We start from the raw sequence: 11034 nt of genomic DNA, 5'->3' as shown, positions 1-11034 counted from the left end.
AGATCACTGTTACAATTCAGTGGGCTCACATGACATTGACTTCTCCAAGACGGAGGTTCTTTGCAAACCAACTGGCTACCATGAGAGATTCGTTCATGAGGCCATTCACATATACAAGCACAGAGACAATTTCAACCGAGAAGATGGATTCAGGCTTAGTAACCACTGGAAAGATGTGTTAAATCATTTCTGTTCTTAATTAATTGTAATTTTACGATGACCTTCAGACCGCAGCTCTTTCGCCAGCATTGCCTCTTAATACCTCTCACACCACGGTTAATGGTATGGTTTACAACATGGAGTATACTAGGGCTTCGCAGCTGTCTCTCTCCCCCTCCTCTGTTCCGACCATGGACGAACTCGTCCGTCTGAACGGGGCCCGTAGCTATCCGTGGTACGGAAATTTGAGGGTAAGAATCCACCCATTTTTTCGCCATATAGCATTGTGATATATAACGACTTATGGTTGGTAGCTTAGCTGATTGGAGAATATAGAGTTTATTGATAACATGAAGGTAATTTATATTTTAGTTTTTATTGGTTCACTATATAGTACTGTGAATAGCTCAGATGTGTAGTCATTTCTGTGACCAGTCACCAGCAAATCACCCAGTTATTTCAATGCTAAATTCGCCTAGTTATTTCAATGCTAAATTCTCCTGTTTTGATTTGTACTAAGTGCCTCGGTGAATGTGTATGCTCTGACTTCAACGTAACTATTTCTGTAGCGGTTACAAGCGAATGCCTTAATTTAGCTATTTCAATGCTAAATTCTATGCTAATTCCTTTTAACAATGGGTGCCTCTGCGGATGTGTATGCTTTAACTTTTAACATAGCTATTTCTGTGACCAGTCACAAGCTAATCATTCAGCCTTTTCAATGCTAAATTTTATGCTAATTCCTTCGTCAAGGCTCTTTGTTCCTCTCACACAGCTTAAAAGCCGTGATCTGAACGTGGCTCTCTCACTCCAGCGCTGTCCTACCAGACAGTCTCGCTCCCTTCACCTGATGAAGGCCGCTTGTGTTGTGGCCGAAACGTCGTGAGAATATTATTGTGTTATTTTATTTTATCAATTTATTATTTTATTCTCATTCTACGTGACTTTACCGAAAGAACCAAAGAAGAATTTTTGTTTAATTGCAGGATCTATGCATGTGCACGATTTATCTTCATCGATATTTATGAATGTACGTTAGGTGGATGAACAACTCCTAGAAAGTGCGTCTGGCGCGATGCCATCCAAGCGAAGTGACAAGGCCAGGGCAGCAGGCAAGGTGAGGGTCTCCGACGTCTTCCTCACGTAGATGTCGAGGTTTCGCTGACGCGGCACCAATGGTGCCTGCACTCGACCAGGTTAAACCTGAACTGTTTATGGACCAGTCACATGCTAATTCCTCACGTTAACATCATGCTAATCTCCCAGTTACATGCTAATCCCTCACACTAACATCATGCTAATCTCCCAGTTACATGCTAATCCCTCACATTAACATCGTGCTAATCTCCCAGTTACATGCTAATTCCTCACATTAACATCATGCTAATGTAGTGGGGTAGATAATGTGCATAGGAATTGGCCATATACAGTACATACAGACAGACAAGGAGAACGGGTCACACGAGGTCGAACAGGTGGTCGAGTCGCGAGTGGCGTAAACAAACCCAAGTAATTAAGGGAGTCGTGGCACGAGGGCTGTGATTGGTCGAGAGGCTGTTAGCGTTAAGTGGTGGTGTCTGAATGTCTGATGAAGGGGACAGGTGTGGGCTGGCGGGAAACGGCCAGCGAGCCACGTGGCAATTCATTAAGGCTAATGCGAGAGGGGATAAAACGCGAGGTGGTTTGAACGGAAAGGAGTTGCTGTTGGAGAGTTTCTGTTGGAGAGTTGCTGTTGGAGAGTTGCTGTTGGAGAGTTGCTGCTGGGGAGTTGTTGCTGGAGAGTTGTTGCTGGGCAGTTGTTGGCGAGAGGTGAAGAGATACGAAGAAGACAGCTGGAAATGTTATGGAAGAATAGATAGAGAGCCGGACCCCAAAGACAGTAAATAGCGATGGGGAGAGTCAGCGTTAGCGGAGATAGATAGAGTCACTGTGTGTGAATAGATGGAAGTCACTGCGTGTGAAGAAATAGTGGCGATACTGTGTGTGAGGAGATAGAAGACGAACCACTGTGTGTGGAAGGGAAGATACTGTGTGTGAAGAGATAGGCGAAGAAACACTGTGTGTGGAAGGTGATGCACGGACAATGCTGAAGTAAATCGGAGTGTCCGAGTTGGCGGAGCACGGAGAGAATTACTGTGTGTACGGAACGATGGAATAAAAGTGACGGCGGAAAAAGAGACGGTTGTCGTCCGAGTGAATTCACGGCACTACACTAATCTCCCAGTTACATGCTAATCCCTCACACTAACATCATGCTAATCTCCCAGTTACATGCTAATTCCTCACATTAACATCCTGCTAATCTCCTAGTTACATGCTAATCCCTCACATTAACATCATGCTAATCTCCCAGTTACATGCTAATTCCTCACATTAACATCATGCTAATCTCCCAGTTACGTGCTAATTTCTCACATTAACATCCTGCTAATCTCCCAGTTACATGCTAATCCCTCACATTAACATTATGCTAATCTCCCAGTTACATGCTAATTCCTCACATAAACATCATGCTAATCTCCCAGTTACATGCTAATCCCTCACACTAACATCATGCTAATCTCCCAGTTACATGCTAATTCCTCACATAAACATCCTGCTAATCTCCTAGTTACATGCTAATCCCTCACATTAACATCATGCTAATCTCCCAGTTACATGCTAATTCCTCACATTACCATCATGCTAATCTCCCAGTTACATGCTAATTCCTCACATTAACATCCTGCTAATCTCCCAGTTACATGCTAATCCCTCACATTAACATTATGCTAATCTCCCAGTTACATGCTAATTCCTCACATAAACATCATGCTAATCTCCCAGTTACATGCTAATCCCTCACACTAACATCATGCTAATCTCCCAGTTACATGCTAATTCCTCACATTAACATCCTGCTAATCTCCCAGTTACATGCTAATCCCTGACATTAACATCATGCTAATCTCCCAGTTACATGTTAATTCCTCACATTAACATCATGCTAATCTCCCAGTTACATGCTAATCCCTCACACTAACATCATGCTAATCTCCCAGTTACATGCTAATTTCTCACACTAACATCATGCTAATCTCCCAGTTACATGCTAATCCCTCACACTAACATCCTGCTAATCTCCCAGTTACATGCTAGTTCCTCACATTAACATCCTGCTAATCTCCCAGTTACATGCTAATTTCTCACATTAACATCATGCTAATCTCCCAGTTACATGCTAATTCATCACATTAACATCCTGCTAATCTCCCAGTTACATGCTAATTCCTCACACTAACATTCTGCTAATCTCCCAGTTACATGCTAGTTCCTCACATTAACATCCTGCTAATCTCCCAGTTACATGCTAATTTCTCACATTAACATCATGCTAATCTCCCAGTTACATGCTAATTCATCACATTAACATCCTGCTAATCTCCCAGTTACATGCTAATTCCTCACACTAACATCCTGCTAATCTCCCAGTTACATGCTAATTCCTCACACTAACATCATGCTAATCTCCCAGTTACATGCTCATTCCTCACATTAACATCCTGCTAATCTTTCACATTAACTTAGCTACTTCAATGATAAATTCCTCTGTTGATATGTAAACTCCTTTGTCAAGGGGCTCTGCTCCTCCCACCCAGCTTAAAAGACGCTGCCAAGCTTAGCGGTGTTCACTGGAGCGCTGTCGTCCAGACAGTTCTGTTCCTTCACCTGAGGATGGCTGCTTGTGTTGTGGCCGAAACGTCGCCCCCCCCCCCTGAATGAGCTGTTTTAATGAATAGGATTGATTACTTCAAGTGACTTGATTTTCAATGGAAACAATTTCCTCAACTGAATAACCATAACCGGGGCCTTGAAACGACTCAGGCAGCTTTGAAACGTGGCTGTGCCAAGTGCAGCAGCTACGTCATTGAGGCATTTGTGGAATGAAATTGGTCATGGCTGCAGTGCACGCGGTGTGCAAGATGTGGTTGGAGGAGGTGAACCTAGAAATTGATTTGACCTCTGAAGATGCCCAAGTTTATTTGTGCTAATCACTGTTTACATTTTCCTCAGAACCTTTTTGATGCCGAGGGGTCAGGTGACTCCGATGACGATGACACGGGCACAATCCGAGTGAGGCTTTAGCACTACACTTTAAATTCTTGCAAAATTGTTTGTGGCAGATGTTGAATATACCTTGTGGGGTCTGCTAACGATACCAGGTGTTGCTATGAAGTTGCCAAGGATATGCCTGTATAGTATTGGATTCATAATCTTGGTTCTTTCGGTAAAAATAAAACAATACGAAAATTATTGTTTTATTTGTATTATTTTATTATTTCCCTTCTACGTGACTTTACCGAAAGAACCAAGAAGATGTTTTTGGTTGTTCCATCATATCTGCCGGGTTCTAGACTATTTAATTTCCTAGTTAATTTCCCCCCCCCCCCCCCGCATCCCCAGCGTTTGGTTTTGTTGCTGCATTGGCATTGTTGCTACATTGGCATTGTTTGATACATTGTTGCTACATTGGCATTGCTGCTACATTGGCATTGTTGCTACATTGGCATTGTTGTTGCATTGTTGCTACATTGGCATTGTTGCTACATTGGCATTGTTGCTACATTGGTTTTGTTGCTACATTGGCATTGTTGCTACATTGTTGCTACATTGGCATTGTTGCTACATTGGCATTGTTGCTACATTGTTGCTACATTGGTATTGTTGCTACATTGGCATTGTTGCTACATTGTTGCTACATTGTTGCTACATTGTTGCTACATTGGCATTGTTGCTGCACTGGCATTGTTGCTACATTGGCATTGTTGCTACATTGACATTGTTGCTACATTGGCATTGTTGCTACATTGGTTTTGTTGCTACATTGGCATTGTTGCTACATTGGCATTGTTGTTACATTGGCATTGTTGCTGCATTCACATTGTTTGATACATTGGCATTGTTGTTACATTGGCATTGTTGTTGCATTGGCATTGTTGTTACATTGGCATTGTTGCTACATTGGCATTGTTGCTGCATTGGCATTGTTGCTACATTGGCATTGCTGCTACATTGGCATTGTTGCTACATTGGCATTGTTGCTACATTGGCATTGTTGCTACATTGTTGTTACATTGGCATTGTTTGATACATTGGCATTGTTGTTACATTGGCATTGTTGCTGCATTGGCATTGTTTGATACATTGGCATTGTTGTTACATTGGCATTGTTGCTGCATTGGCATTGTTGTTACATTGGCATTGTTGCTGCATTGGCATTGTTGTTACATTGGCATTGTTGCTGCATTGGCATTGTTGTTACATTGGCATTGTTGCTACATTGGCATTGTTGCTACATTGGCATTGTTGCTACATTGTTGGCTACATTGTTGCTACATTGGCATTGTTGTTACATTGGCATTGTTGCTGCATTGGCATTGTTGTTACATTGGCATTGTTGCTGCATTGGCATTGTTGATACATTGGCATTGTTGCTACATTGGCATTGTTGCTGCATTGGCATTGTTGCTACATTGGTATTGTTGCTACATTGTTGGCTACATTGGCATTGTTGCTACATTGGCATTGTTGTTACATTGGCGTTGTTGCTGCATTGGCATTGTTGTTACATTGGCATTGTTGCTGCATTGGCATTGTTTGATACATTGGCATTGTTGTTACATTGGCATTGTTGCTGCATTGGCATTGTTGTTACATTGGCATTGTTGCTGCATTGGCATTGTTGTTACATTGGCATTGTTGCTGCATTGGCATTGTTGTTACATTGGCATTGTTGCTACATTGGCATTGTTGCTACATTGTTGGCTACATTGTTGCTACATTGGCATTGTTGTTACATTGGCATTGTTGCTGCATTGGCATTGTTGTTACATTGGCATTGTTGCTGCATTGGCATTGTTGATACATTGGCATTGTTGCTACATTGGCATTGTTGCTGCATTGGCATTGTTGCTACATTGGTATTGTTGCTACATTGTTGGCTACATTGGCATTGTTGCTACATTGGCATTGTTGTTACATTGGCGTTGTTGCTGCATTGGCATTGTTGTTACATTGGCATTGTTGCTACATTGGCATTGTTGCTGCATTGGCATTGTTGCTACATTGGCATTGTTGCTGCATTGGCATTGTTGTTACATTGGCATTGTTACTGCATTGGCATTGTTGTTACATTGGCATTGTTGTTACATTGCCATTGTTGCTACATTGGCATTGTTGCTACATTGGCATTGTTGCTACATTGTTGGCTACATTGGCATTGTTGCTACATTGGCATTGTTGCTGCATTGGCATTGTTGTTACATTGGCATTGTTGCTGCATTAGCATTGTTGTTACATTGGCATTGTTGCTACATTGGCATTGTTGCTACATTGGCATTGTTGCTACATTGTTGGCTACATTGGCATTGTTGCTACATTGGCATTGTTGTTACATTGGCATTGTTGCTGCATTGGCATTGTTGTTACATTGGCATTGTTGCTGCATTGGCATTGTTGATACATTGGCATTGTTGCTACATTGGCATTGTTGCTGCATTGGCATTGTTGCTACATTGGCATTGTTGCTACATTGTTGGCTACATTGGCATTGTTGCTACATTGGCATTGTTGTTACATTGGCGTTGTTGCTGCATTGGCATTGTTGTTACATTGGCATTGTTGCTACATTGGCATTGTTGCTGCATTGGCATTGTTGCTACATTGGCATTGTTGCTGCATTGGCATTGTTGTTACATTGGCATTGTTACTGCATTGGCATTGTTGTTACATTGGCATTGTTGTTACATTGGCATTGTTGCTACATTGGCATTGTTGCTACATTGGCATTGTTGCTACATTGTTGGCTACATTGGCATTGTTGCTACATTGGCATTGTTGCTGCATTGGCATTGTTGTTACATTGGCATTGTTGCTGCATTAGCATTGTTGTTACATTGGCATTGTTGCTACATTGGCATTTTTGCTGCATTGGCATTGTTGCTACATTGGCATTGTTGCTACATTGTTAGCTACATTGGCATTGTTGCTACATTGTTGCTACATTGGCATTGTTGCTACATTGGCATTGTTGCTACATCGTTGCTACATTGTTGCTACATTGGCACTCGTGCACCGCCCGTGCTTCTGGTGTGCTACACTTGGGCTATGCCCCCCATCCCCAAACCTTCACAAACACTTTGCCTTTAGAGGCTGACCCCTTTGCCTGATGATGACTGCTTTGTGTCGCAATCGAAACGTCGTGGTTTAATTTATATTTAACCTTTATTTTTATTTTCTTTACCTACGTGACTTTACCGAAAGAGCCAGAGTGTGTGGATCCTTTGCAGTCACGACAACTTCCAATCTAGAATGAGTGCGCTTCGCTTGCAATCCGGCTTGATCTCCCTGGGCGCTGCGGTTTCAACAATGCCCACGACGTAACGCACTTTTGTCTCTCGCTCCAAAAGATCATTGTTGCTCTCCAGCAACGTTTCACGCAGCAAGCCGCTTCGTAGAGCTGCCGTCTGTGGCCAGTTCGCCGCTCTAAAAGAAGCTCATCGTTCAATGGGCCTTACCTGCTGAGATAAAAAAAAATTGGTTTTCATTTATTTTTATTTTATTGATTTTTTTACCTACGTGACTTTACTGAAAAAAACAAAGAGTAAGATCAAAATGGTTTAGTTTTTTTTTGTTTATATTTTTTTATTCATTTTTTTAACCTTTCCTATACTTTGCACTCCTATTGTGGTGTTCTTGTATTGTTTGCTGTTGTGACGTCTGACATGGCCTTCTTACCGGTGGAGAAATGTTAACGGCCTCACCTGGCATACAGGAGGTCGTGGATTCCATGCCGACTCTGACGCCTGCTGTATATTTGGAGCTTGCGTGTTCTCCACGTGGTCGCGTGGATTTTTCTCCAGGTCCTCCGATTGTTCCCTACACATTTAAAAACGTGGCTTTTTAGAGTATTTGGCTGCTATACATTTCCACGTGATAAGCCACTTGGTTGAGCTATTTGTGGCCAGGTCACTTCTGAACGAGAGCTATACAGCTCAGTGGGCCTTACCTGGGAAAATAAAAAAAATAGTTAATAGTACCGGACATCTGTGAAAAACAGCTTCATAGCTCATCGGATTCCTCCAATATAAATACATCTTCTCATTCTGGATAAATGGGTGTGCCATTTAATCGATCGGCTGGTTGTGTGTGGTGGGGTCAAGTTGCGGTTACTCCCACCATCTTCCAAGACGTCGTGGACAGCGCCGCTCACCCTCTGTAGAACTCCTTCCAAGACGTCGTGGACAGTGGTCACCCTCTGTAGAACTCCTTCCAAGACGTTGTTGACAGCGGTCACCCTCTGTAGAACTCCTTCCAAGACGTTGTTGACAGCGGTCACCCTCTGTAGAACTCCTTCCAAGACGTCGTGGACAGCGCTCACCCTCTGTAGAACTCCTTCCACGACGTCGTGGACAGTGGTCACTCTCTGTAGAACTCCTTCCAAGACGTCATGGACAGCGCCGCTCACCCTCTGTAGAACTCCTTCCAAGACGTCGTGGACAGCGGTCACCCTCTGTAGAACTCCTTCTGCCTGCAGTGTGGCATGAGTCAGCAATTGCAGCTCTGCGCCGTCACTTCTATTGTCCACTTATCTCATTGCATTGCTTCTAGGCGGTCGCTCTCATTCCCAGTCCGCGTATAGCAGCGTCAATGCCAGTCACCCGATTGGTCACCCACCCATTCAAGCCAACAATTTTGACCGATATTTAAATGGGCCCACCCTTGTCAGATCACAGACACTAAGCAGGGTTTAGCCGGTGCAATACTTGCATGGGAGACTGCCGGGGACTACCAGGCTTGGCCTACGAGGTGGTCAGGAGATGGCAGCATAGCCATGGATTCTTGAATCTATCAGTGTGGAGCTTTTGAGTGCTCCCCCCCCCCCCACCTTTTATGTAAATGCTGTTTAATGTTTACAATAATATTGTGTTCATGTCACATGTTTGGTGCCCTCGTTTTCACGCTTCTACATTCTTGTTTTTGTGGCATGGAGACTCCCATCAGCCGTAATCATTCCACTTTCCGGACGGAGGCCTCCCCGCGCAATCGCCACATCTCTCGCGATCCTGCAGATCTATAATGATCCAGACTTAGCGCCTGTGCACGCGGGGCTCAATTCATCGCTCCATCTCCTCGGTTGGCGCCGCCTCGGTCGAGTATCTTCCGTTGGATGCCACTCCGGTCCGTTTTTTCCTTGACCATCGTCCCCATCGTCCCTCTCCTGCCCAAGGTGGCTTCTCTCGACAGTTTGAACGACGTCACGAAACACCCGTGTGTATTATCTGACCCTCGTGTTGTCCGTGCAGTACGTGTGTTGAACTTCTTTGGCACCACCGTGCGTAGCCACGAACCCAGTGTACATTATCTGACCCTCGTGTTGTCTGTACATACGTACGTACGTGCGTGTGTGTGTACGTGTTGAACTTCTTTGGCACCACCGTGCGTAGCCACGAACCCTGTGTGCATTATCTGTCCCTCGTGTTGTACGTGCGTGCGTGTGTACGTGTTGAACTACTTTCGCACCACCGTGCGTAGCCACGAACCCTGTGTACATTATCTGTCCCTCGTGTTGTCTGTGCGTGTGTGTGTACGTGCGTGCGTGCTTGTGTATGTGCGTAGCCAACCGTGCTAATCGAAGGTGCGGGCGGATGGACGACGAAAACGTTGTTCCTTTCACCATCTCTCAGTGTAATCCCAAGGGAGCATCTCGCCGTACTTCTTTGTGAGCGCCTCTGCGTTTGCATCCCGCATCTTTGTGACTGTTGACGATGCCGGTATTGTTGTGGCGTCTTCGATGTGTTCATTTGTGGCAGGCGAGCGAGATCTCAAGAAAAGCTGCGTCGACAAGAAAGGTCAAACGAGGGAGGATGATCTCTGCGTTACCTCCCAGCAAGCGTCCTGCAATAGAGTGGGGCAACATCTTTGACTGGTTTGAGGATCCAGATGTCTACGCTTTTGAACCTGAGGATTAATAAATAATAAGTGTTTTTTTGAGCGACGTTGTTTTAACGTTGTTTTAACGTTGTTTTAACGTTGTTTTGACGTTGTTTTAACGTTGTTTTAACGTTGTTTTAACGCTATGTTTTGCGTTCAATGTTCTTGGTGAAATGGTGGCCAGGGTGGAGACTTTTAGCCACCGTGGTTAAAATATTTTGGGTGTTCAGTTTTAAGTAAGTGTTTTTGTTTTGATTTAAAGCTTTCGTGACTGCAGGGATTCATATTCTTGGTTCTTTCGGTAAAGTCACCACGTAGAAGGGAAACAATAAAATAATAAAAATATAAAACAATAAAATTATCACGGCGTTTTGACCGCAACACAAGCAATCATCGTCAGGTGTGAAAACCACAGCAAGAAAATTTGAAAAAAGTGGCGTTTTTTTACGTTAGCACCACGGAGAGCGATTTGGCAGTTTGTTTGGATGGACTCGTCTGAATAACTGCCAAATCGCTCTCCGTTGTGCGGAAACATGACTGATGACTCATCCATCTGAACAACCGCCAAATCGCTCTCCGTGGTGCTGACGTTAAGGAAAAACCGCCACTTTTTTCAAATTTTCTTGCTGTGGGTTTCACACCTGACAATGATTGCTTTGTGTTGCAGTCGAAACGTCGTGAGAATTTTATTGTTTTATATTTTTATTATTTTATTGTTTCCCTTCTACATGGTGGTGACTTTACCGAAAGAACCAAGAATAATAAAAGTGTCTTTCACCAATTTTCAGAGAGGAGGGGGGGACACTTTCGCCGATAAGTTTGAGTTGGGCGGCCACACATTTGAAACCACAGCTGGGGTTGACAGCATCATGATGATGATGGGGAGGGTGTTTTCACATTTGT

General features: G+C 43.7%; 1 long non-coding RNA gene across 1 annotated transcript; it reads left to right on the top strand.

Annotated features, from left to right (window-relative positions):
* Positions 1-361: 361 nt before the first annotated feature.
* On the top strand, positions 362-11011 carry LOC142912395 (uncharacterized). The gene is made up of 3 exons (XR_012934054.1): positions 362-1276; positions 4213-4272; positions 10011-11011. It is a non-coding gene; the product is annotated as an uncharacterized LOC142912395 (long non-coding RNA).
* The last annotated feature ends 23 nt before the right edge of the window (positions 11012-11034 follow it).

This window comes from Petromyzon marinus, unplaced genomic scaffold, assembly GCF_048934315.1.
Source record: "Petromyzon marinus isolate PM22_M1 ecotype Great Lakes invasive population unplaced genomic scaffold, UKy_Petmar_22M1.pri1.0 PM_G_Scaffold_20, whole genome shotgun sequence".
Taxonomy (NCBI): domain Eukaryota; kingdom Metazoa; phylum Chordata; class Hyperoartia; order Petromyzontiformes; family Petromyzontidae; genus Petromyzon; species Petromyzon marinus.
Note: the sequence above shows the minus strand (reverse complement) of the source record. Positions and strands in the feature narration are given on the sequence as shown.